This window comes from Microtus oregoni, unplaced genomic scaffold, assembly GCF_018167655.1.
Source record: "Microtus oregoni isolate MIOR12 unplaced genomic scaffold, Mior012 000030F_ref0000283, whole genome shotgun sequence".
NCBI lineage: Eukaryota > Metazoa > Chordata > Mammalia > Rodentia > Cricetidae > Microtus > Microtus oregoni.
The window spans coordinates 5,890,403-5,903,307 of NW_024543089.1; the positions used below are offsets into that span (position 1 = coordinate 5,890,403).

At 40.3% G+C, this 12,905-nt stretch overlaps 1 non-coding gene and 1 pseudogene across 1 annotated transcript; both read right to left on the minus strand.

Moving 5' to 3' along the window:
* Positions 1-10,046: 10,046 nt before the first annotated feature.
* Positions 10,047-11,644, minus strand: LOC121465412 (annotated as a pseudogene).
* Positions 11,645-11,889: 245 nt separating this feature from the next.
* Trnav-cac lies at positions 11,890-11,962 on the minus strand. Its single transcript has one exon. It is a non-coding gene; the product is annotated as a tRNA-Val (tRNA).
* Between the last annotated feature and the right edge of the window lie 943 nt (positions 11,963-12,905).

Sequence of the window (12,905 nt, forward strand, 5' to 3'; positions counted from 1 at the left end):
TCACAGAGGGAGATTCAATAACCCCTATCTTCTATCCTTGGCTCTAAAGCCAGAAGGATGTGCTTGCTGGGACTGGAATATGGTCCCCTCATGCAATTACATCTTGATTAGCTTTCTGTTTTTGATGCTTTCCTTCACTGTCTAAGGTAGGCTATCCTGGAACTGTAGTCCAGGCTTGCCTTGAACTCAGAGATCCTCCTGCCTCTGCAAGGTGTGGACCACCACACTTGATTCTAAACTTTTCTTTAATTCCTTATCACAAGTAGGTGCCGCACAATGTGGCCCTGTCTGCGCTCTATGAGCTAGAACCCAGTTTAGGAGCTTTGGGCAAGGGGCTGGAGATTGAGAATACACACACAGAGACAGACCGACACACAGACCTTCCAACACTGGTACCAAAAAGCCCCTCTTTAATAGCACCATGGAGGCTTAAATACACTGCAGTCAATGGCCAACAGGTGAAAATCCCATCCTCTGATTCTCTAAGCTAGTCACAGCTTCTAGCAACTTCAGTTAGAAGGCTCTAGACAGGGAACAGCAACTGAAGGCCAGAACTTAGTTGGCCCCAACAAGTAGGATGCTTAGCTGGAAGCCCTGAAGTCACCACTCCCTTTTTTATTATTTTTATTTTATTTATTTATTTATTTATTTATTTATTTATTTATGATGTATACAATATTCTGTCTGTGTGTATGCAGGCCAGAAGAGGGCACCAGACCTCATTACGGATGGTTGTAAGCCACCATGTGGTTGCTGGGAATTGAACTCAGGACCTTTGGAAGAGCAGGCAATGCTCTTAACTGCCGAGCTATCTCTCCAGCCCCCACCACTCCCTTCATTCTACTTTATATCAGGCTTTCCTTTAATCTGTTTCATTTTGAACAAAGAATTTAGCTCAATTCTACTTTCTAGTAGCCCATATCTCCTTGTAATGTAAAAATCCACTAGACTGGCATCATATGTCTTGCCCTGACGCTAGTCTGTTGAGACGCTCCAATCACAAGTATTAGCCTTGTGTTTGGGATCCAGAATATCCTCTTGGTTATGTTTTACTTGCCTGGCTTAAATTCCAATACCAAGTTCTGTAGTAACAACCCAACCTGTCTTCAACTAATGGATTTCTACATTTGCTGTGTTTCCCAAAACTGGGTCTCATACTTATAAGAGGCTGTACAGTCATAATTGTGCATGGAGATCCATGGTACAGCTGGTGGCTTTATAGACTGAAACATATGTTCATTCTACTGATTACAAGATATGGTGCCAGGCAGATCTAAAGGCTCTGTCTGTGATCACTGCCTTGTGAGCCTTGCATGGAAATGGAGAAATGGGTAGTGAAGACAGACCACTGTCTATCAAGACTATACTCAACTGTATCATGGCTGCTTCTCACAGACACAGGGCCTTGCATATATTCGTGGGACTCTGTGCCTCAGGGCTCCTTCAACTCTGTCAGTGATGTTTGTTCAAACTCAAATCTATTCTGCTATTTACAGGTCCCTAGCAGATTCTAGGAAAGGCTTATAACTTGGTTTGACCAAAGAATTTGATTTCGTTTTTGGAGGTCTAGATTTGAAATGGAAGATAAGTCTCATGTTAGTTTTTGTGCCCTAACTGCCAGCGGATGGAAAAGTATTTCCCTTTTGTGTGTCCCTAAGTGGGGAGGGTTGACGAAGAATGTTAAGCCAAGTAATGCAGTTCTAAAGGTTAGTCCACAGTTGTTTGTCCCTAGAAATAGATATCAAGGGTTCAGGATCTCCTCCTGACAGTAGTTTTCCCTGTGGTTGGTCTATTTTAGGTTTTGGGTCTAAGGTGCAGATTTGAAAACTTCTCCCTTCACTAAGTAAAAGAAGATTCTTTTTTAAAAATGTAGCTTAATGTTTTCCTAGTAATGAGATAAGAACACTTTGCTTTCTATATCTTTTCTTCTATTTTTATTTTTTAAATTTATTTTAATACCAACCACAGTTTCACTCCTTACCGTCCCCCTCTCCTCCCCCTCCCATCCATTCCTCAGAGAGGGTAAGGCCTCCCATGTTGAGTCAACAAAGCCTGGCATATTAAATTGAGGTAGGACCAAACCCTTCCCCCCTGTATCTGAGCAAAGCATCCGACCAGAGGGAATGGGCTCCTTTGCACCAGGGATAGATCCTAGTCCCACTGCCAGAGTCCCCACAAGAAAAACAAGCCATACACGTGTCACCCACATTCACAGAGTCTAGTTTGATCCCATGCAGGGTCCCCAGCTGTCAGTCCAGAGTCCATGAGCTCCCAGTAGCTCAGGTCAGCTGTCTCTGTGTCTTTCCCCATCATGATCTTAATCCCTTTGCTCATATAACCCCTCCTCCATCTTTTTGATTGGATGTAAGATGTGGCCAAGTGCTTGGCTGTGGATCTCTGCATCTGCTTCCATCAGTAACTGGATGAAGGTTGTGTGATGACAATTACATTAGTCACCAGTTTGATTATAGGAGAGGGCCAGTTCAGACACCCTATTCACTATTGCTAGATGTCTTAGCTGGGGTCATCATTGGTTCTTGGGTGTTTCCTTAGCCCCAGGTCTCTCCATAACGCAATTAATGGTTCCTTCTATCAATATGCCTCTTTCATACCTGTCCCTTTCCATCCCTCCCCCAACTTGACCATCCCATTCCCACCAGTTCTTATTCCCCTTCTCCTCTGCTCTCCTACCCTCAGTTTACCCAGAAGATCTTATCTAGTTCTCCTTCCTAGGGTGATTCTTGCCTGTTTCTCTTTGGTCCTCCCTGTTACTTAGTTTCTCCAGGAGTGTTGGTTGCAGCCTGGTTATCCTTTGCTTAACATCTAAGATTCACTTATGAGTAAGTACAAACTGTGTTTGTCTTTCTGAGTCTAGGTTACCTTACTCGAGATTATTTCTTCTATCTCCATCCATTTGCCTGCATATTTCACAATGTCACTTTTTACAGCTAAATACTACTCTATTGTGTAGATTCATCACATTTTCTTGATCCATTCTTCAGTTGAGGAACATCTAGGTTTTTTCCAGGTTCTGGCTCTTTTGAATAATGCTACTATGAATGTAGTTGAGCAAGTGTCCTTGTGGTATGATTGACTGAACATCCTATGGGTATATGCCCAAGGGTGGCCATTCTGTGTCTTGAGGTAGTTTGATTCCCAGTTTTCTGAAAAAACTGCCATACTGATGTCCAAAGTGGCTGTACAAGTTTGCACTCCCACTAGCAATAGAAGAGTGTTTCCCTTAACCTACATCTTCTCCAACATAAACTGTCATTGGTGTTTTTTTTTTTTATCTTAGCCACATTCTGACTGGTATAAGATGGTATCTTAGAATCATTTTGATTAGCATTTCCCTCGTGACTAAGGATGTCGAGCAATTTCTTAGATGTCTTTTGACCATTTGAGATCTTTCTGTTGAGAATTCTCTGTTTAGATTTGTATCACGTTTTTTTTTTTAAATGGGTTGTTTGGTATTTCGATGTCTAGTTTTTTGAGTGCTTTGTATGTTTTAGAGATCATCCCTCTGTCTTATGTGGAGTTGATGAAGATCTTTTCCCATTCTGTCTCAAGCAGGAGAATCATGGTGTCTGCCACACTGCTTTTCTTCCCAGCATTCTGTTCTGTCTACTCCGCCTATCTAAGTCTGCCCTCTGGCATTTTACTTGAAAATTTACTTGGAAATTTTGTATTTTTTTTAAAGCTGTATATATCCCACTGTATTTATGCATCACATTTTCATTATCCATTTGTCAGTTGAGGGTCATCTAGGCTGTTTTCATTTTCCTGGTCATTTGTGAACAGAGGAACAATGGACATGAATGGGCAAGTACTTTTTTTGGGTTTTTTTTTTTTTTTTTTTTTTTTTTTAGACAAGGTTTCTCTGTAGCTTTGGAGCCTGTCCTGGAACTAGCTCTTATACACCAGGCTGGCTTCAAACTCACAAAGATCTGCCTGCTTCTGCCTCCTGAGTGCTGGCATTAAAAGTGTGTGCCACTACCACTTAGCTAGACAAGTACCTTTTTAGTAAGGAATAGAATCATTTTGATATATACCTAGGAATGGCACAAATGGATTATACAGCAGATCTAATTTCAGGTTGTTGAGGGATCTCCACATGGATTTTCATAGTAGCTGCACTGGTTTTTACTCCCACCAACAGCGAGCAAGGATTCTATTTCCTCGTTTGCTAGCAGTTGTTATCCTTTGTCTTCTCATCTTAGCCGTTCTGACTGGGGTCAGTTGAAATTTCAAAGTTTTAATTTGATTTAGAGTGATCTAGGACACAAACCTCCAACTACATTTGTGACCAACTTCTTCCACAAGTTTCTGTCATCATAATGAATGTGTACCCTGGAACTGTGCCTGGGTATGAACACTTCATTTCTCAAGTTGCTTATGTCAGAATGTTTTATCAAAATAACAGAAAAAATGACAGATGATGTTTGAGTTTGAACACTTTTACTGAAAAATTTAAATATTATCTTTGTTTTTAAAAAGGATTCTTTGTAGATACCAAGCATATTTGTTTTCCTTACATCATATTGTATTCTGTAGAGCCCACATAATTCTCAATGAAATACCATATGAAAAGAAAAAGCAATATATTTATTTTGTTTTGTTTTCTAATATGAAAAAGTTTATCAATTGATGAAGACCTACTGTGCTTTTTCATTTCTGTTGACATGGTAAAAACACTGTCCAAAAACAATTTGGGAAAGAAAGGGTTTATTTCAGCTTATAGTTCAACATGAATAGAAATCAGGGAAGAAACTCAGGGCAGGAGCCAGGAGGCATATACTGAAACAGAAACCACCGGGAAATTCTGGTTTCTGGCTTTTTCTCCATGACCCTCTTAGTCTATTCTCTTATATAAATCAGGACAGGGGTGGTATCATTTACAGTATGCTGATCCCTTTCACAACAATCATTAAGAAAGTATCTCAAGGACGTGCCTACAGGCCAGTATGATGGAGACATTTTCTTAATTGAGATTCCCACTTTCCGGATGACCCGTGCTTGTGTTTAATTCACAAAAACAAAACAAAACAAAACTACCTAGCAAACTTATAGTGTTTGTATTGTGTTTATTATAATTTATTCAAGTGAAATGTATGATCTTCACTGAGTATTATGTGTATATAGTCTCCAATAAGTCTCTTAGGGTCCATCTCATTTGTTTAAGATGGAACTTACATTCATTTGAAATTTTAATTAATGATCAATTATTCCATTTGTTGGCATATTTTAGAAATATGTTTTAGTTTCCTCCTCTCCCCTCTCTTGTGTGTGTGTGTGTATGCATATCTCAATATTTCCTGTAAAATGTCAGTTCATGGAAAGCCATTTAGGAAATGGAGCAAGCATCTAGTTGCTAAATTGATTAGCTCAAGACTTTTAAAATATGTGTAATTCTTTGGGGCTGCGTGTTCTTTCTCATTAACACCTACAAATACATCCAACAAAGGCATGAAGCTTGAAAGGATCAATAAAGTCACAGCAGGGGAAAAGGTTTTGCCAGAAAGCTTTGATGGGTACTTTTTTATTTCAAGAAAGCTCTTCTCTCTTGTTAGATAATGGTCATTTTAAAAAGGAATACAGAAACATCCCCAAAGGCTATGTTACCTTTGAGTGTTAACCTCATTATCAATCTAGATGCTGCTCTAGAATTTTTTTTTAATGAATCCCTTTGAAAGGTAACAATGTAAGCATTGGAGTTGGTAGGTAAAGCAAGAGGAATCTAACAATAAAACATAATAGGAAAAATACAAAATGTAAGACAGCTACATGTTCTTTTACCCTCAAGATTTGAATTAAGTTCAGGGCAAAGTTCAATGGAGGGAGAGTCCTATGTTCATTTTGTGAAAAATAATTTAAAATCATACAGTATATTTTTGAACTTTTGCATTATAACTCAGCACCAAGTAGTGAATCTCAATTTGAGGATTTAATGATTTAAGTTTGAGTAAACTTTTGTAATAAGGGTCATTTCATAGGTTACATAGATGGGGTCATATTTAATTCTAAGTTGTTAAGCAGATAGCAATAGGAATGGAGACATTAAAGACCTTCAATGTGAATTAAATGTCTGCTCTTTCAATAAAGAAAGCCAAAACAGCCATTACTTACGAAAATAATCTTACTTCACCATTCCCTAGGATTTACAAGTGGCAGAAATGCTAACTATAAGAGAAATATTAGATATTAAACCCTCGAGGATAAAATGAGAGATCAGCATTATGAAATAGAGGTGAGCTGTGTCTTTGACTATGCCTTGGAAGCAAATTTATTCTTGGGTAGGTAAGAAATATACAATCTACTCCAAGGTGATTATCACCACTTACAAGATCATCTGCTTACTTCATCTTTATCCTTTCCTGCCACATGAGCTCGGAACATATTGGGACCACACAGGCTATCCTGATCACATGTTACTCCTGCATAACACTTATAGCCATGAACTTTGGCTAGACTATATAGCCAGGGGGATATATAAATTGCAATTACTCAGCCTTAGAAAATGGGAAGTCAACAGAGACATGTCTATTTTTTAATCAGTGAGAGTACAACTTTTGAATTTCCCTTCACATTTATTTGAAGCTACTTTATAATACTGAGATTGTTTATTCCTACAAATTGGTACAGGCAGCTGTAACTTACAACTCAAGAAATTAAAGTATATGAACCATGAACCTCTATTGCATTTATTTATCTATCTTTTCTCACACTATCACTGCAGGGTATATAAGCACAAGCTAACAAAATAGGTGGTAAAAAACCACTTATATAGTGAGGCTGGGAGATATTTGCAAAGACTCCTACTACTGAATATTTAGCAAATGACCAACCATAAAATTCTAGGCAAATAGGCTGAATTTCCTAGGGAAATTAATATCATTGCTACAGCATTTATGTTGCCTGCAGTATGTATGTGTGTGCATGTATATATGTAAATTTACAGAGTTTCCTGAAGGAAAAATTTATGATATTACCAGTATAAACCTTTATAACTATACTTGCCTAAGATAGTTATTCTCTTCTAGTCATTTAAAATGGACATTAGAGTGCTATAAAAACTTAAAATGGCTTGGACAATTGCGGTGATTTCAAAGAAAATCAATTTACATAGAGTTGAATTTTACCCAATAGAAAACTAGTCATTTAATACTTAATTGTACAATTGTACACAGAGCACAAATCAGGTAGGAAAAAAGAATGTGAATTGTTCTAGCTAATTTTTTTTTTAACAGGACAGAAAATAACTTCACTGGAGACATTCCATCTGTTAGAGTTACAGAAGAAGCCATGGTGTAGCTTACATTTGAATTCTCTAGTCCCTCCCAAGTTTCCATTTTAAAATCTCCTTCAGTGATCATTTCTTTTTTAATTTCAAATGTCTTACTTTTTATCACACTATTTTCTTTCAAAAATATTTTCTTTGTAAAAGAACTCCTAGGGAATATTTACAAACTTCCTCAAATAAACTATAACTGTAAGTTAAATATATTTGAATAAGGTGGAATGTTCAATAAAATATGTTAACTTTTACATATAATTTTTCTCAAAAGAGTCTTAGTTCACTCATGAAAATCCATTCTGGAGTCAACAGGAGCTCTGTTAAAGACATTAACTTTTAGGAAGATAGTTGGTGGGAGTCGGGAACCTAACATACAAAACATACATGTAGGCAGAATCATTTCCAGGAAATAAGTGCACTATTTTAAAAGAAATTATATTACTTAGGTTGATAGTCACAAAATATGAATTCAGGTATTTAAAATATCGAGTTGATGTGTTCTTTGGTTATTTCAAGTAAAAAAATTTCTTATGCTCTCTACTGCATTGGCAGAAAATTAGAATTGAATTGTGCTTTGTGTATTGTTAGCAGCAACTCATTTAAGGTCTAAATTAGTTCATCCAGTATTCAGAATGCATTCTTGACCTATATGACATTGGCTGGAGAACTGAGCACACATGGTATGGTTTAGTACTGGACTGCAGTCCTATTCTTAAGAAGATTAAATGTAGCCCATGAATAAAACTGAATGATTTTAATTTGGCTCATTAATAAGCTGGCTCTTCTTTGTTTTGGAGGGATTCTTTAATGTAAGCTGCACGTTTCCATGAAGTGGAACAATGACTATCTCAGCTTCACGCATGATGGTAACAATTAAAATATCTTGTCTATGACTCTTTGTACATTGAAGTAATCCCAATATTTATTTAATTTAGGACATGTTTTGATGTGGATGCTACTGCAGATTCTTTTCTGTGTACTTTGCTGTTTTACCTGGTTGATGGGCACTCAGCTTGTTCAGGGGCTTGCTAAACATCACCATTCATGCGGATCTTTTGTGGGTTCATTCTCCCTGTGTGAACCTCAACCATAAATTCTCATTTGTATTACTGTTAGTCATATTACCTCCTAGAGGGGTACACTTACCAATAGAGGGAGAATACGACTTTATTGATGTAATCTGAGACTGATCATTTGTATCCTAGCTGCCCAGACCTGAGTAATCATATAGAAACTATATTAATTACAACACTATTTGACCTATTGGCTCAGATTTCCTATTGGCTAGCTCATACATCTCAAATGAACACCTATCTATTAATCTGTGTATCACCACAAAGCTGTATAATAAGGAGTAAGTTCTGGTTTTTATTTCCCTCGGCAGCAGTATGGTATCTCCTGATTACATTATCTATCTATCTATCTATCTATCTATCTATCTATCTATCTATCTTTTTCCAGCCTGGCTATATTCTGCCCTGCTGTAGGCCAAAGTAGCTTCTTTATTAATTAATGGTAATAAAACATATTTATAGTATACACAGGGCAATTCCACATCATTTCCCTTTTCCTGTCTAAATAAAAAGGAAGATTTTAACTTTAACAAAGTAAAATTACATATACAAAACAGTTATCATGCAAGAATTATAGTTACAATATTTAGTTCATTTCCATTTGGCAAATACTCTCTCATCTATCCCATCTTTGTGAGTCCAAAGTTTTATACCTAACTAAATCTTTATCATAACTAAGGAAAACTATAACTATGTGTCTTCAAATATTCAAAGATCCCTGAAGGATATAATATTACCTAAGTAAACATTGTATGCAACTCCCAAAGTTCTAGGATTGACAGAAACATCTCACTGCCTGGACAGTCATGCAAAAATACTTCTGTAACATTGGGGCATCCATCTTCAACCTACAGGCCCATAGTATACAGCAAACTTTTCCATGAGGCAGGAAATTTGAAAAGCTGTTCTGCCTTGTAATGGCAACTCTCCTCAGTTGCTTTCTTCTGTGTCCTTCAGAATGGCTGGCAGTTTCTTTTGTGAAGCAGGAACTGTAAAGGATCATTCCATCTTTTGGAAAGTTCTACAGTCTCTTTTCTGTGAGTCCTACATGTCCAGTTCATACAGTATACCATCAAGCTGTTCAGGCAAAAGCAGTTTTTGTTCAAATGGCTAGCCTGTCACATTGAAGACAAATTCCACATTGAATTTCTTCAATGCCCATCAACATCCCTAAGTAATTAATGCTGCTAGAAGCAGACATGTCTCACTGTTGAGAAAAGTTTAAGTTCTTAAAAACCTTTAAATGCAATATTCTGTAGGCCTTTGAAAGATTTGAAGAATACCTATACATCTGAAATGTATCTCTGTACATCTAGAAAACCTAACTAATATAATCACATTACAAATTACTATCTGTTAATCTGTGTTTCTTATATATTACATTTTTAAATGAACTGCACAACTACAATACCTGAAACAAAAGCAGAAATACATATACACAGTGTAGCAAATTGACCTTAAATTTGTATCAGTAGACCAATGTCCTTACTGATTGTAAAGAAGTATCCATCTCTATATCATATCCCCCCCCCCTTTTTTTTATGTTGGACTCTTTACTAGATGTTATTTCAGGCAGGTGCCTGGGTTCTGTCCCAGGAACGTGGATCTCCTCTCCCTACAGATCACAGCGAGCAGGTTTCTCAGAAAAGCTGAGGGCCTGGTGCCTCCGATTCCCAGGTTCAGAAGCAGAACTGGAAGGCTTCAGACACGTGTGGCTTCCATGCGTCCAGGCTGGGCAGCAGGGACAAGAGGCCCATAATGTGCCAGGTCTCTCCGACTGACATCTTGGAGGTTTGGTAGGAAAGCAGCTGTACCCCTGCCTCTGCCAGGAAGCCAATCATAGTAGGCAGCATTACAGGGTTGGAGGGCAGAGCTCGGAACATGATCAGGGGCTGGCCCTGGCATAGTGGCACCTCTGGCCTGAAGACAGCGCTGTTGAGCATCTGCAACATTGGGGTGGTACCCTGGACCAAGCCCACAGCTTGGTAGGGGGCACCTGCCAGGGCCACAGTCAGGAGGCCTTCCCCGCTGCCCTCCCCTGGGGCCGCTGGACTGTGGGAGGTGGTGACATTGAGGCCAGCCTCTTTCACCAGTAGCTTAGCATTCACCAAATTCACATCTGCCTTCTTTGACGCTTCCCTCAGGAGGCCGACAATGACCGCAGGGCTCAGGCAGTTCCCAGCGTTCTTCAGAGATGCTCCTTGTGTCACCACCTGGATGGTCCCTTTAGAGGAGCCAGCCCAGGCATGCATGAGCATGCCCAGCGCTTCTGCCAGACCAATCCAAGGCTTGGTGTGTGGAGAGAAGGCGCTGGTAAGGGCCTGGGCGTTTACAACCCCTGCTAGAGACTTCCCCTTCACCATGTCCACAAACAGGATGGCTATTTCCTCCCCACAGCGGCTCTGGGCCTCCTTGGTGCTGGCACCCAGGTGGGGACAGCTGATGACATTCTCGTGGTCCACTAAGGCCCGGTCCCGTGGTGGCTCCTCTGTGAACACATCCAGGGCGGCACCAGCACACTGACCAGACTGCAGGGCACGGAGCAGGGCACCTTCATCCACAATCCCTCCTCGAGCACAGTTCACCATTCGCACGCCCTTCTTGCACCTGGCAAAAGTGCTGTCGTTCAGCAAGCCTGTGGTGGAGGGCAGGAGGGGAGTGCGGACAGTGATGAAATCACAGAGAGGCCAGATCTCCTCGAGCAGCAGCTGCTAGACACCAAAGGAGGCAGCGACTTCTGGAGAAATGATGGGGTCATAGCCTACAGTCTTCATCCCAAAGGACTGCATTCGGGTGGCCACCTCTCTTCCAATTCTGCCCAGGCCGAGAATTCCCAGTGTCTTTCCGTTCAGCTCTGTCCCCATGAACTTCTTCCGGTCCCATTTGCCATCTTTCATCGAAGCCGCCGCCTGGGGAATCTGCCTGGCCAGGCACATGATCATCCCACAGGTGAGTTCTGTGGCCCTGAGGGTGTTTCCGTTAGGGGTGTTCTTGACTAGGATGTCCTTCCTCGTGGCGGCCTCCAGATCCACATTGTCCATGCCTGTGCCAGCCCTGCCTACCATCTAGAGCTCTCGGCTGCGTTGATGACATCAGCAGTGACCTTAGTGGCTGACCGAACGATAAGGCCTTCACAGTCCTGCAACTCCGCTATCAGCTCCTCCTTGCTCAAGTTCTGCTTCTAAACTACCTGCAGCCCTCCATCTTGCAGGATCTTCCGGCAGCAGGGGTCCAGGCTGTCACTGATGAGCACTTTGCGCAGATTTGCGAAGGCCATTGCTGGAGCGAGGCCTTGGAATCAGTTGCTCTGGGTGGGCAAAAGCCCCCCTTATTATTATTATTATTTTTTTTTTTTTTTGGTTTTTTGAGACAGGGTTTCTCTGTGGTTTTGGAGCCTGTCCTGGAACTAGCTCTTGTAGACCAGGCTGGTCTCGAACTCACAGAGATCCACCTGCCTCTGCCTCCCGAGTGCTGGGATTAAAGGCGTGCGCCACCACCGCCCGGCAAAGGAAATTGACCAGCTGTTTCCGCCCGGTTTCGAACCGGGGACCTTTCGCGTGTGAGGCGAACGTGATAACCACTACACTACGGAAACCGGCTTATTTTTTTTTTAAGAATTTGACTGTGGCCATTATTGTAACCAACCCTTTTAAAATGAAAATACTTATAAACCATCATTTTGGGAATTTGGGTGTAATTTTCTCCAAACCGCTGCCTGTTGTTCGTTGGAAGAAGTATTTTTAAGGTTCATGAAGCCCTTTCAGGGGATCTGGGTCCATCAAACCACAATAGCCTGGAAGGAATCCACAGGTTCTCATCTTAGCAGCCTCCAGAATCAAATGTCTCTCTGCAGTTTGCTCATTAACAGTAAAAAAATTCAAAGAAAACATAATAGTATACATAATCCAGATTCTTTGTGTATACATGGCTTAGTTTTTACCCATTTAATCTATGACTGTCTGTACTCTTTTACATTACTTTTACTGTCTCTTTAAACATTTTGATTTATTTTTTAAACCTATTTCTTTTTATAAATGTCTATACTTTTTTCCTTCTCTCCCCAAGCTTCATACATGTATTCAACACTGTGACCCATGCAAAGGTCCTTTTCATCTGAATCAGTCTTTATCGTGAATTTGTAATCATTTTCTGACCAGGAGTGCTTTTTTAAAAAAAAAAATGCTAAGTGGGCATGGCTACGACCAACTCCGAGTCTCTGCCTACTTGCTTCACCCCGTCTAATGTGAGGAAAGACATGTTCACTGCCTCTGTGAGCCATGCTCACAGCCTGAGATCCAGAGATGCAGCAGGTCTATGTTGCCATTAAGCAATTTGTAGCATGCTACCCACATACTTCATTTAAATGCTTTGTAACCACACTCGCATGAACCAGGAAGACAGCTCTTAAAGGAGACATGCAGATTTTGCTGCTAATGCTGAGTCAGGAAGCCTTCTCTTAAAGGATTTATGCCTCTGCTTGCCCCAGCAAACAGAGCCCACACGAGAAAATGCTGCTACCAAAAAGCCATGTTTAATTC